Here is a 15,702-nt window from a genome sequence, read left to right on the forward strand (position 1 = left end):
AGGAACTGTTTTCTTAATCTTTATATAGTTTAAAATGTAATTTATTCCTTTTAATGCTAGGCTGAATTTTCAGCATCATTACTCCAGTCGTCGGTGTCACATGATCCTTCAGAAATCATTCTGATATGTTGATTTGGTGCTCAAGAAACATTTCTTTATATTATTAATGTAAAAATCTGACTGACCCCAAACTTTTAAATGGTACTGTATTATTTGATATAACTTGTTTCTGTTTTTCCTGTGCTTTAATTGGCATGCTTTAGCTCTTTGACAGTTTGCTAAACAGTACATCTGCACTACACAGAAGAAGTTGTCTTTAAATTCATTCCCCATAAAGCATCACTATTACAGCCATTCAGACAGACGTCCTTGGCCAACATGTCATATTTATGAGTTTCCTACTGCAATTTGAAGTAAGTGTTGACAAAGCTTGTAAAACCTGTCAGGAGATGCATTCTGCTCCTGTGTTCTGTTCCAAATAGCTCTTCACAAGAACGTGTTTCATGCAAACAACTGAGAGTCATGTTTCTATCACAAAGGTTTGTATTCACTGTGAATATACTTCTGCTGACTAAATGAGTCATTCCAATAAAATACCAATGTGTTCGTCATCCTTGTCAAGGAGACGGTATTCAGAGCTGAGGAATGTTAAAGATTGAGTCGTGAGTGTTTCAAAGAGACGAACGCTGCAGACTCAGCACCTGAAGCGATGCATTTTTAAACCTGCAGTCTCAACGGCCTCTTTATCTCATAACAGATTTACATTAACATGTAGCAGGTCTGGAGCACTAAGTCTATGTCTAATCTGAATAACATTATGACTCAGAAAACTTGACTCATTATGACTCAGATTTGGTTAAGCATATTTTTGTATTTGACACAACCATCCATTTCTCCCAAACCTTAACATTGCTTGTTGCACTTTACAGCTCGACTTGTGATTTGTGTGCTGCTGAGTGTGAAGCTGTAGGGTTGTGTAATATTGCTCATTTCCTCACTGAGAAAATCAAGGTGACTGCGCGGCTGAAGGTCAAGAGAAATGAAAGGAATGGACTGAAAGAAAGAATTTGCATGGCCTTAGTCATCATAAATTTAGAGACCCTGTTTACTTTCTAAATACACATTAATAGTATTATTGTGCATGATGCATTGATGAACTTTATTCTAAACAAAAAGAAATATTTATCTTTCATCAAACATTTTTCCTTCATTGCTGATATCACAAAACTCTCCGCCTGTTATATAAAACGTTTCCACAGTCCAGTTATTATCAGTGGATAAAAAAAAAGTCTTGCCCTGCTTTTCAATATTTCTCTCAGGTTATGGACATAATTACATTTTCCTGTTCAGAAAGTCTTGAGGATTTATTTCTTTTTTTATCCATTGATAATAATTGAATTTGTTTTTAGTTTTTTTTTCAGTATTTCAGGATTTTCACCAGTGCGGTTCACTCACAAATCAGTTTTTTTTTTTTCTTCAATTCCACAAGTTTTGCTAATATGCACAAGCTGAATTTCAGCCTATGAAATCACTGCTTGGCTTCAGTCGTAACTGTCACGGGGAGTCCGCAACAATCTCTTCCGTCCTGCAGGGACGCATCTCTCATCAGCTTCACTCATCTTAGTGCACAGCTGAATTAATGGCAGCGGGTGTCTCATAGATTACATTTTCAGCCTGATTTTAGCAACTGCAAAACAAAAAGTACAAAAGTTGTTTGTGCCATCATTTCCTTTGTAAACAGGAACACTCTGTTAATAATGGATCCTTGACGTGTCTCTCTGTGTTGTTTGTTGGCCTGGAAATGGGTCTTCTGTTCTCTGTTGTAGCTCGGGGGAGATCTGGGAGGAGGTGTTGGGGGCAGTCCTGTAGTAAGTGAGCTCCTCTCTCTCTCTCTCTCTGATCACATCCATCTGTCTCAGCATGCTGTGTGCTGTATATATGATACTTAATAGCCTGTATAGTGTAGACCCTTTTTGTTTTACTGCATGCACAAAAATCCATCCTGCTTTGAGGTGATATGATGTTTCTGATATGATGAACTTCTCTAAAGATGTCTGTTTAACAACCTACTTTGTCACTTGTCTTTAAAGTGCTAGTGATTTTGTTTTTGGTGTCTTAATGCCTTGTTTTTCCTTGGTGTCTTTTGCTCATCAAGGCTGCATTTATTTGATCAAAAACAAAATGTTAATATAATTTACCAGCCATCACTCCAGTCTCATTGAATTACATTTTAAAACCTAACTTTTGATCAGTTGTGTTGTTTGTCCCTAATATCAAAATACAATTCATTCTACTAATTTCCTGCGTGCATGAAGAATGCCTGTTGCTGTGGTTTAAAAGGTTACTCAAACGCTTCATAGAGTAGTGTCAATTCTTTAGACACTTAGAAGTCCTACGTTCTGTATGTTTGTGTCACGCAGGTGGGCCAAAACTTCATCCCGTCATCGGTGCCCAACACCTTTGCGCCGTCTCCTACACCTGCTGCTCTCAGCAGCGGCTTCAATGACCTGTTTGAGTTGTCCTCAGGAATGTCCATTGCTACAGGAGGATATGTGGCACCTAAAACTGTGAGTAGTGTACTTACCACTTAACTTTAAACCATAACCCCCCACCCATTTCTGATCTTATATCCTAATGAAGAGCCTTTCAAGAAAGGACGTTCGGTCTGTTCTCATTGTCCAGCATGAGCGTTAACTTCATGTGCTTCATAAATACAGGCAGTATCAGGCTCCTTCATTAATAAGAGCTCCATTAGAGCCAGAGAAGGTCAGAGCACAATCAGTACTTTATGATCTATCTTGTGGAGTTATCCAATTCTCCTGGTGCTCTGGGTGCCTCATGCTACTTATATATGTGTTCATGTGTCTCATTTGATCTGATTTTGTTTCTTTTTGGATTCCAGCTAAATTCTTGTAATTGCTAATGTCAGACTCCTCCATTAAGTGCCCTTCAATTTAGAACGACTGTAGTTATCCTCTTATAGAAGATCATAGCCTTAATTTATGAAGCAGACAAACTGTAAAACAGAGGTACAGTGGGGACTCATTTCTTTGGTTTGTGAAGGTATGGCTGCCAGCAGTCAAGGCAAAAGGACTGGAGATATCTGGAACCTTCTCTCGGCGTCAAGGGCACATGTACATGGACATGACCTTCACCAATAAAGCCCTGCAGCACATGACTGACTTTGCCATCCAGTTCAACAAGAACAGGTCTGTGTTTGTGCTTCTGATATTAATCATTCCGACAATAGTTGAGGATAATCACTGTGGCACATTTTTCCAAGATTTTTTATTTGAGTTATTGTTGTTTTTTATTAAATACTACCAGTATATTTGGTTATATAACTGAATTGAATATTATACTTTGTTTAACAAATGAATTATTATTATGTTTTTTTCTTAATAGACCCACGTTATTGACGTTATTGAATATATTTGAATGACATTTAAAATACACTACAATTAAAAAAATTCAAGTAGGTTTTAAAAGAAATAGAAAAATCTTATTCAGCAAAGATGCATCGAATTGAGCAAAAAGTGAGATTTATAATATTAAGAAAGATTTGCATTTCAGATAAATTTCTAAAAAAATTCTGAAAAAAAGACTTTTTAAGCAGAATAAGAAATGTTTCTTGAGCACCAAATCAGCATATTATAATGTTTTCTAAAAGAGATCATGTTTTACCATAACAGTAATAACTTGTTTTATGAAGAATTAAAATAGAAAACAGTTTTGTGATATTTCAAAATATTACTTTTTTTTTTTTTTTTTTTTTTTTTTTGCATATTTGGTGTGTTTAATGTTTTTATATATTCTTTTCCAATAATTTATCTCATTTCAGTTGTTTATGAAAATATTTAACATTTAACAATCTTTTTCAGTTTTTTTTTATTTTTTGATATTTAACAAAAATATTTTCCTTACTCTACTTCCGAAGGTAATTTTCCACAAAGATAAATGTAGATCTGCAGCAATTGGATAATCTACGTATCTAATTAGGGTTATAGATTATTATTTTTACATATTTATTTAATCCATGAATTACAGGTAAAAGTACTAGCCAGTAACTCAATTTTTTGTGTAAATCTGCCTCGCCTGTAACTGGTACATGTAGTAGTGCAAAGAGAGACTGTGTACATATGCTTTGTTGTTGTCTCTAGTTTTGGAGTGATCCCCACCACACCTCTCCCCGTTCACACTCCACTGATGCCCAGCCAGAGCATCGACATCTCCCTCCCTCTCAACACCATCGGCCCTGTGCTGAAAATGGACCCACTCAACAACCTACAGGTACAATGCATTAATGCCTTTCGCTGTGTGTTTGCACTCCCCCATACACACCCGCACACACCCATGGGTCCTCCTGAAGTCCCTTCTTTGCATTAATCATCCTACAGGAAATAACACATTACAAATATGCCGTTAATGTTTAAATGACATCTCGGTGTATCCGAACCTCCGAGCTCTCAACTGCACAGCATGCATGTTTTGTCTCTGATTATTTGAGTTCGTTAGTTACTTAGATCATTTGTGTGAACAGCAGCTGCAAAACATTCAAAAAAACACTCCAGATAATGAGTACTAGCCCACGGCATGTAGTCTACTAATGCAGATCATCAGTCAGATACAAATGTCATTATGAATCATCATCGTTTCATATGATTTATATCAACATGTTGCTGCCTCATTAGTTTTACACCAGTGTGTCGGTTCATCTTTGGATGGATGTTCAACAATGTTGTGCCGACTGTTTTTTCCTTTACTATTCATTTACGCCACGATTCTGCCCATAACATCCTGCTGGGTTGCTCTCTTTGCTTCATGCACACCCTGTTTAAGGATCATTTTCTGGGACTCTTCTGCTCTCCTCTTCACGGTTGTCAGTGTAAGCATCTGGGTATTCACTATTAAACAGAGCTGCCCGCTGAGTGTTTATGACTTGTCTTAATGAATCCAGGCTTCTCATGAGCTGAAGAGTCATCACAGTAAACATCAGCTGAATGGCCTGGAGACTCTGTGATCTGTCCATGTCCAAGTAAATTAAACAGCTGTATTAGTTATTTTACTGTCATCGCAAGGTTTATATGAGTTTCTTTCTTCTGTGGAACACAAAAACACAAATTTTGAAGAGTGTACCAGCCAACCTTTTGCATAAAATATAAAATCAACATGAAATAAAAAAATCAGCCTGTCTGTTTTGTAAATGCATGTTATAGATCAAGTGTGTGTAAATTTTTTTTACCTTGTATTATTTAACCCTTAATCAGTCCTTGGGGTCCAGATGACCCCCTCTGAGAGATTCCTTCATTCTTAAAAAGTGTTCCTTTCATCTCAGGGGCATGAGACACACAAAAAAAACTTGATTTGACTTGATTTGGTTGTTCTTAAGGTGTATAAAAAAATTTTTTACCATTGAGGGTTCACATTGAAAATAAATTGGAAATGTGAATTAAAAAATAATAATAATTATTCATTTGTCAAAAAAAGAAGTAAACCCAATATAAATCTGAAATGAAATTATAAAGGCCTGGATCTAGAGCACAAATGCAAATTGGGCGAACATTCCATCTCATGCACACACACACACACACACACACACACAAACACACACACACACACATGTGTGACTGCAATAGAGCGGATTTTTATAGAAATTGGCATATAAAATCAACAAATTTTGCATTATTCTGAATATTTCCACTCATAAATGAAGGACTGGTACTAGAGCACAAATGCAGCATGGAATAAGCATGGGCACTCATACACACACTTACACACACACACACACACACACACACATACACGTGTGACATAGGTGTCCAGGACATTTTTTTTTGATTTTGGCAAATAAAATGCACAGAACATAAATGCATAACAATGTGAAGAGGTAGACATAACGCACACACAGAGAGAGAGAGAGCGATTTCTGCAAATTTATGTAACATCATTTGCATTTTTCCATAAACAAAAGCAGACAATTCAAAAGACATCAGACAACAAATTAGATTTTTAATATATTTTAGAATGTTTAAATATATATACTCACAAAATATGTATCATACAGTTTCGAGAAGTTGAAAAATGAAGAAAAATTTACTTGAAACTGAACTGAAAATGAATAAGTCCCTATGGAGCTCTGCTGGATATATGTGGTCATTGCACTTTCTTTCTTTAACTGTAATTCCTAAAGTTTTTCCTCTAACCTGGAGATGGCAGTATTCTATCCCTAACACATGGGCCAATAGCTAGAAACCTTTTATATTTAATTTAGGTCATTTAAGTGATTTTTTTTTTTTTTTTTTTTTATAAAAAAAAATAATTTTTCATAAGCCAATTTTTTGGAATAGTCGATTAATTGTGCAGTAAATAGGTAAAATACTATCAAATATCCACAATAACACAGCATAAATGTGTAGTTGAAGAAAAAAAATATATATATACCATATATATATGGTTTGCCATAAATATATATATATATATAGTTCCTTATGCAATCACTCTGTAAATGTTTGGGGTCTGTCTGACCCCAAGGACCTTAAACAAACTACTTGAGGGATGATTAAGGGTTAAAGAAATAGTTCACCCAAAAATGAAGATTTTCAAGTGATCTGCACAACTCCAGTCAATCAATGAAGTGAAAAGCTGCAAGAAACAAATCCGTCATCAAGGTCCATAACCTCTAATTACACTTCCAGTGTAATCCAGTGAAAAAGTCCATCCCCTGTTGTCTTCTCACATTAAAATCCACCAACATATTTGTTTAGGTCTGTGTTATTATAGATTATGGCCTCATTTTTGAAGAAATCGTTTAAAGTTAAAACAGTTTAATTATGAATTTGTTTCCTGCAAAAACAAGCAGATTTTCACTTCACAAGACATTAATCAATGGACTGGAGTGATATAAATATCTCTAAATCTGTTATTATGAATAAACAAACTCATCTACATCTTCAATGGCCTGAGAGTGAGTACATTTTCAGCAAATTATCACTTTTGGGTGAACTATTTTTAAAACCATTCCACATTTTCTCCTAAATTAGTCAGAACCACAATCAGCCAACTATTTTGTATTTTCAATGACTTATCAAAAATAAAATGATCTTCCTTTCCAGCAAAGAACACACTGGGTGTCTAAAAATAGAGGTCACTCAGGCCATAATTTATTCATTGGATTTCTATGGCTCGCTTTGCAGTCTAATAATATTTACATGGTGTAAAATATGAAAGAACTCATCAGCTGGGTTGCGACCATTGATTTTTATTACCACTCTTTTCTGCTCTTGTGCCTTTCTTTTTATTTTCCTTGTCCTTTTCTGTCCCTTTCCATGTAACTGAAAGCTCTTTTTCCATTTGGTGAATAAGGACAGCAGCAAAATGCAGTCGAGCTGGAGAGGCGTTTTAGACCCTTATACAGTCAAGTGTATTTTAAAGTCTGACCACTCAACCTTTCTCACCCCAGGTGGCTGTGAAAAACAATATCGATGTCTTCTACTTCAGCACGCTGATCCCTCTCAACGTCGTCTTCGTGGAGGACGGCAAAATGGGTACAAGCACTCTGCGCACACATGCTCAATCTAAAGTTTCACACTGAGGTTTTGATTGAGCTTCGGTTTTATAAAAGAGTGGATTGATAGCACACTTTAGACACTGATTGGCCAATCCCACTTGATAACCTTTAAACCTTTCTTCGACAGAGCGTCAGGTGTTCTTGGCCACATGGAAGGACATCCCAAATGAGAATGAGCTGCAATACCAGATCAAAGAATGCCACCTAAACACAGGTGAGTTCATGTAGTAGAGGGGTTTTGAGATGTATGGATCAGTGGTCACTGAATCAAAGGCTGATAGCATGGAGTTTACTAATAGCAGGCCTTTAGAGCTGTTTGGCAGTGTGCTCATACCTCTTTGTAGCTTGGGCTCTGTCTTTATCTAGACCTGATGCAGCGTTTAACAACCTTCTACAATGTGTCTACAATGTGTTTTTTTCTTCTTTTCATAGCACTTATACTAAAGCAAGTTTATTTTCCCTGTCTTTCTGAAATAAAATGATTCTATTTACGTCTACAAATGTACCATGTTAAAAATGATCGCTATAAATTGTATTACTTTAATATTTAACTAACTTTGTGATATCAAAGGCAGCATTAACATGTTTTGTTTAACATTAATAATGCTACAAAAGATTTATATTTGTATTCTAATGTGTTCTTTTAGACTTTCTATTTATCAAGGAATCCTGAAAGAAAGCATCACAGTTTCCCAAAATATATACATAACGGTTTTAACATTGGTAATGTTTTTGTGAGCTGGGGTACTGACTGCTAAAAGTGTAGCTTAGCCATCACAGGAATATCAATACATTTTAAGTTGTAATAATATTTTACAGTACTACAGTTTTTACCGTATCAATTATATGCAGCCTTGGTGAGCTGGGAATGGGTCAGAAACTGTTTTTTTTTTGTTTTTTTTACACTCCTAGTATTAAACCTTAAAGGGGGGGTTACAATGGTGTTTCATGTATTCAGAGTTGTTCACAGTGTTAAAGAGATGGATTCTCATGCTAAAAATGGCTAAAATTGTAAAAAATAATTTAGAAGAATGACTGAGAATTTCTGTGCCAAAAATCTTACTTCCGGGTCGGTACAAGTTTCGGCTGTTTTTTTTTCGATCTTTGCTCTAATGACGTAGATGATAACGAAACTCCTTATATGAGCATTTCTCTCTGAAAAGCGCGCCCGCGCACACGTTCACCAGAGGAGAGCGAGACCGCGCACATCAACGCGCTTCAAAATTGTAGGCAGCGCTGCATAGGATTTGTTCGAGAATGCCTCCAAATAAGTGTGTTTTTGGATGTGAGGGAAAGTTTACCGTGTTCAGCTTCCCCAGGAACCCAGCGTTACATGAACAGTGGATGCAGTTTGTTTTTCCAGGGCAGCAACGGAGCGTAGCAAGTGTGTTTGTGTGTTCTGGTCATTTGAGTTGCGAATGTTTCATAAACAAGGCCCAAGTTGACGCTGGATTTGCACATCGTTTGCTATTAAAACATGGAGCGGTCCCTGTGATAAAAGACCCCATTCATGTAAGTACAACTGCATCAGATTTCTGTATTTTGTTGGAAATCGGCACATAAGTGAATATATGTTAATGGAAACAACACATAACATCAGTATTATAGCTCCACTCACTGCACGCCTCCAGGAGCTCGGCTTTTTCCGGAAAGAATCGGAAAGCTGTGTTTTCTTTTATAAATATGATAAAACTAAAGACTTTTTGGATATATGAAGGATGCAGTACTACTCTGCAGTACTACTCTATAAAACTGTGTATGTTATGTACCCTTTAAAGTAAAGGCCTCACCATAGTCCCAGACAGTGTTGAACAAGCATAGATTCTTGATTTATGACTGCGACTTCATGATGCTTTGATATTAAGCCAACAATTGAATTATTTGCTTCAAGCTTTATTACACAACATCCACTGCACAGTTTGAGATTTAAAAAAGCAGAAAAGCTCTGTTGACTTCAAAGGAGTTCCCGCCATTCTGTTATTATTCATGGTTAATTAGTCTGGTAGCAATGTAAAAGTGTGCACAGACTCTGACGGTACTGGTATATTTCAAGGCTTATCAGCTCGCTATTTGTATTCATCAACCTGGAGCCAATTTGAGCATACAGCAGCAAACACGGAGACGTCAGACAATCTCACTTCCCCTGCTTTCATTTTATTTAGCAAGGCACACAGATGCACAATATCATCCAGCCGAATAAAGCGTTTTGTGGTCTGATGGCCACATGTAGTTCACACGAAAACAGCAGTAGTTTGGCAAATCAATGCTTTGAGTTTTGTTGATGCCTTGTTTTGGGAGGAGAAGCCACGCAGTTCTGTTTCAGTCGTGTTTATTAGCATGTAGAGAATAATCAGCTGCCATTGTGAGATGCAGATTGGCTCTAGCTTGCCATGACTTGAATAACAATGTGAACCTAATGGAGTGTACAAATCTGGGCAAGCTATAACCAAATGCGTTTTCCCACACCGTGTCCATTGTGTTATTTGTAAATGACTGAATATTTTCTCATAGGTTTGAATTAGTTGGAAGTTGGTTCGCGTTTTGTTGTTGTTGAGACTTGTCGATTTGTTCTTTATCAGGATGCAGCTGCAGTTCTCGAGTCTAGGAGGAAAGGATGCGCTCATGTCTGTGGATCAACAGATTGCTAATTATGAATAATTTCAGCACTTAATTCAGCAGAAAATAAACATCACTAATTAGTTCTCAGCTGTAATGTTTTACAACCATTTACAAACCTAATTGATATGCTAAGTGTAAGTTTGTGTAGGGTTGCTGTCGGGCGTTATTTATTATTTATTAATTTATTATTATTATCAATGTTGAAAACAGTTGTGCTTCTTAACATTTTTGTAGAAACCATAAGTAAAAGTACTTATGTCTTTTTAAAAAAAATCAATCTTACTCAACTCATACATTTAAAGGATGCTTTCTTTTGATTGTTGTAGTAAATTAAATTAATTTGTGGTTGGAAGTTTAACAGGCTTACTTTACAAGACCATTATATTCTAACATTTCTTCCCCAGTTATGTTTACAAATTGTTTGCAAAAACTGAGAGGAGCTTTCTTGCTGCAAGATGCGACAGCGAATGATCTGTTACACATGCAATACGCTCAATGTTTAGTTGTGCTTACTGAGACAAATTTCAGTATAACTGTTTTTCATATTTTGTTTGAGGGTTTGTTGTAATCCGTAATAAACAATCACTACAGACGTGAATGATACCTCAACTCATGTGGCTTTGTTGAGGAGAGATGCGATTACTTTTCTAAGCTGTCAGACGTGCAGTTGTCCCCTGGAAGTTGATAAAACAGGAGGGAATGTCTTATAATTGACCAAAATATCATAGAGATGCAAGTGGACTCTTCAGCAGCCACCTAGCAACTGCATAGCAATGTGCTAACAGCCATACTCCAGCAAGTGCATAGCAATGCCTCGGCAGCCACCCGCAAAACCCTAGCATTGTAGCGACATGTTTCTTTTGAAAGTTAGTTTTAATATTGCATGCTGTCCCTCCTCATCCACCTCTCTCTACCGTCATGAGCCGCTCTGTGTGTGTGCTATGTATTGTGAGGACAGACTCAGAGGATTGACAGCAGTAGTGTGAACTGAAGAGAGTCACAGCACACTCCAAATGTTGCTAACACTAGCTGTCGTCACCTGAGTCTGTGGCTTAAATAACGCAGACTGACTGCCATATTCTTTGTCCATCAACCTTATGGCTTTTTATTTCCCCAATCTGTCTTTCTCCCTCTTCAAATACTTCATTACGTTTATTGTGACCCTTTACTTTGCTCTTGTGTGCGCCTGTCCTTGTCCTTCAGCACATGACTATCTCTGTTGCCAGGGGTTTCATCACTCCCTCGCTCTCGTTCCATGGTGTCCAATGCTCCCAAAATGCAATGATATGGCTCAGGAGTGATTTATCCCAGAACATTGAATTGAACTTTGCAATTAAATTGCATACTGTGCTTCTGCTGTTAGCCAACCATAAGCTGATTGTTGTATTTGAGTTGTATTTCATGTGTATTCAATGCATTCATCCATGGTTACAGGTTAATGTTTTTTTTTATGTATAAATTGTAGCTTTTCTTTTGATAACTGTAGTTTAGTAAGAGACTTTTGTGAATATCTTGGTGGGTAACCATGTGTCTGTGGCATTGGCAGATACAGTGTCAGGTAAACTGCAGAACAACAACATCTACACCATCGCCAAGAGGAATGTAGAAGGCCAGGACATGCTGTATCAGTCGCTCAAACTTACCAATGGGATCTGGATCCTCGCCGAACTCTGCATACAACCTGGCAATCCCAGTTACACGGTAATCACTCACAGCACGAAGATTCACCAATTGCTATTCAAACAAAGTCCGACTCGAGGAATGCATGCCAATTTGACACAAAAGAGCAAAATAAAACGTGTCCCTTGACAAACAAAATGCTTTTGACATGGTCCAGAACATATTCAAGGACATCCTTCATCCCTTAGTCTGAGAGGATAATATATTAACATAAAACCTGGTTTATTTTTTTTTTGTACACCAATCCACTCCAAGGTTTCAGCACATTATTATATAATTCAGTGCGCTGAAGATCAGGCTTTTAAAACATGATAAATATATGACCTTGAAAGCAGTGCTTTCTGCTGGACTTGCTTGCCTAATGCATTAAATGAAGAGGAAGGTCAAGAGCAGAGTGAAGTATTCAGAAAAGGCTTGTCTCACGACAGCTGGAGAACTGATCCAAATTTTTAAAGCTCATTGAGCCCCAGTGCCCTTCGATTCTGTGGTATCAAATAATTATTCATTTGTGTCGGTGCTATTTAACATTCCTGAATTATCTTCACAAACAGTGATATGCATGACATGCATATGTGCCATTACATGAGCAGAATCTCATTAAGTGGCAGCACTCTCCTTTGGTGGTTTTGTGTTGAGCCAACAAGTTTAATGTACTACATTTATTCTTTTGTTTATCTTAAAGTGTGAGAAAACATCCAGTCTATTATTGAATCAGCTGTTTATTCACTTACTGATTTTCAACTGATTCAAAGAACTTTTGAGTGATTCTTTAAAAGAACTAGCTCTTAAGAGTCATCGACTTGTGATTCAGTCAACACTAGTTGTGTACAGCCAATAAGAACAACCCATTAGAAATTATTTATTGTCTCTGTATTATTCTGTGGTATCACATTTAACATTTAACTATTGGTGACCACAGACTTATAGCTTGGGTATAATGTTCACCCAAAAAGGAAAATTCTGTCTTTTAATTACTCACCCTCATGTTGTTTCAAACCTGTAAGACCTTCGTTCATCTTCAGAACACAAGTTAATATTTTTGATGAAATCCGAGAGCTCTATGACCATGCATAGACAGCAACAGAACTACCACAAACAAGGCCCAATAAGGTAGTAAAGACTTCATTAAAATGGTCCATGTGACATCTGTGATTCAACCGTTATGTTACGAAGCTACGAGAATACCTTTTGTGTGCAAAGAAAATGAAAAATTACTTTATTCGACAATTTCTTCTCTTCCGTGTCAGTCTTCAATGTGCGTTCAGGAGAGTACCACAACGCATGCGTGTGATGATGCTGCTGACGCATGAGCTGGTGATTCTTTTCTATACCCACTCCAAGTGAAAGATTTAACACCATCATGACAGAAAAAACAAACAAACTAAAAAAAACTGAATAACTGAGTTTGAAAAAGGATCACCCCCTTGTGTCAGTATTTTGTTGAACCACCATTTGCTTTAATTACAACCTTTAGTCTGTTGGGATATACCTCAACTAACTTTTCACATTTATCTTTATAAACATCATTTATTTACCTTGTTGTAGTTTCAAACTGCCTTGTGTTAAATGCACACAAAATATATTTAAAAGAATGTCCAAGCTGCACTTTTCTTATTTAATGAATATGAATGACAATGGCTGTTGTCCCTGCCCTCCATCCACTTTCATTGTATGGGGAATAAAAGCAGCTTGGACATTCAGCTAAATATATCCTTTTGTGTTTCACACAAAAAAAGAAAAATTTAAACAGGTTTTAAATTACATTATGCTGAATGTTTTTTTATTTTTTAGGTGCATCTCTCGTATAAACGTCACATTATTATAAAATTCACATCAGCTTATGAGCTGCTGACTCTGTGTCAGTGGTGCTTCACTGAACTCTGCATCTCAATTTCAAATGCAACCAGATTTGATATCTGATGAGAGTATGGCAATGAGTGCTCGTCATCATCTGTTCGAGGTCTGTACTTACATGTTTTATAATTCATGTGGAGCCAAACATCAGCGCTCTGCTCAAGGCTCTGCCTGCTGAATTGAAATCTCTTTTGCTCAGTGAGGCACAGAACACAGGTTGAGCTCCTGCAGTGAACCTTTACTTGGCAACAGCATGACACTGGAGATTGATAAGCTCCAGCTGTACATTTGACAGTGGTTGTTATAATCATATGAGTGAGGGTGAGACAAATTACAGCATCATATTCATCAGTTTTAATGCTCGTTCATCTAACACAGAGTACTTGGATAAAACTGGCTTTATGCCAAGCTAGACAGAAAATCCCTCTTCAGATCTTCACAAGTCGCTGCTAAGCATGCAGAGATGTGTAAATGTGTGTTTGTGTAAGAGAGAGTGTGTACACAGCTGATGGCCAGTGTCTGAAAGCTTAAAAAACTGCTGCCTTTGCAGGTAGTGAAGGGATGGAAGGTTCTGGATTTGACCCTGGTCTTTAACGGTTCCATTTAATACTTTTAGTACTTTTAAGGAATAAATATTTTATTGTATTAAAATATACATAAAAATATAAATGCAGGTCAGTAATTGGCATTATATTTGAAACGAAAATACTAATCATAAAAATTTGAAAACACAATTAATTAATATTTATATTATAAAATGTATAGTATTATATTTTATATATATATATATATATATATATATAAACTGTATCAAATTAATATAAAATACTACTGACAAAATGTTTACTGTATATGCGTCAAAGATGAGACGTCTCATTTTGGTGTCCATATCAAATTAAATTTACAAGTGTGATTTTATTTACATAGAAAGCATTTTAAATGCAAGAAAAGTTTCAAATAACTATTATGAAAATAAAATGTCAAAATATGAGTGAAATAATGTTCCATTGTCATTCAGAATTAAAAATTAAAAAGATTAAACTGCATACTTTATATAAGTGATCATACAAACTTTTATTATATTTCAAATGATTAAAAGATTTTTTGTTGGAAGGATAGTTGGAAAGATTGGTAAAGATTAATTAGTTTTTTGCTTGCTTGTCATGCTTAAATAATCTTTTAATGTCATCTAATAATTATTTTTTTAAATATGGCTGACAAGATGTTTTGGTATACAAGTCATGGTTACACTTAATGACATTTAAAAAAAAATTCTGGTAGTGATTTTTGCATTGTGGAAAAAGAAAATACATTTTTAAAGCTGTGTAAAAGTTGTATTATGATGCTTGAAAACCTGTCTTTTCGTCTTTGACCTATATATATATATATATATATATATATATATATATATATATACAGTACAGACAAAAAGTTTGCACATACCTTCTCATTCAAATAGTTTTCTTTATTTTCATGACTATGAAAATTGTAGAGTCACACTGAAGGCATCAAGGGCTATTTGACCAAGAAGGAGAGTGATGGGGTGCTGCGCCAGATGACCTGGCCTCCACAGTCACCGGACCTGAACCCAGTCGAGATGGTTTAGGGACGAGCTGGACCGCAGACAGAAGGCAAAAGGGCCAACAAGTGCTAAGCATCTCTCGGGGAACTCCTTCAAGACTGTTGGAAGACCATTTCAGGTGACTACCTCTTGAAGCTCATCAAGAGAATGCCAAGAGTGTGCAAAGCAGTAATCAAAGCAAAAGGTGGCTACTTTGAAGAACCTAGAATGACATATTTTCAGTTGTTTCACACTTTTTTTTATGTATATAATTCCACATGTGTTAATTCATAGTTTTGATGCCTACAGTGTGAATCTACAATTTCCATAGTCATATATATATATATATATATATATATATATATATATATATATATATATATATATATATATATATATATATATATACATACATATATAT

General features: G+C 36.1%; 1 pseudogene; it reads left to right on the forward strand.

Annotated features, from left to right (window-relative positions):
* LOC132136464 (AP-2 complex subunit beta-like) overlaps positions 1 to 15,702 on the forward strand; it is a 29,467-nt pseudogene that overhangs the window by 8,941 nt on the left and 4,824 nt on the right.

Source organism: Carassius carassius, chromosome 4 (assembly GCF_963082965.1).
Source record: "Carassius carassius chromosome 4, fCarCar2.1, whole genome shotgun sequence".
In the NCBI taxonomy this organism is placed as follows: domain Eukaryota; kingdom Metazoa; phylum Chordata; class Actinopteri; order Cypriniformes; family Cyprinidae; genus Carassius; species Carassius carassius.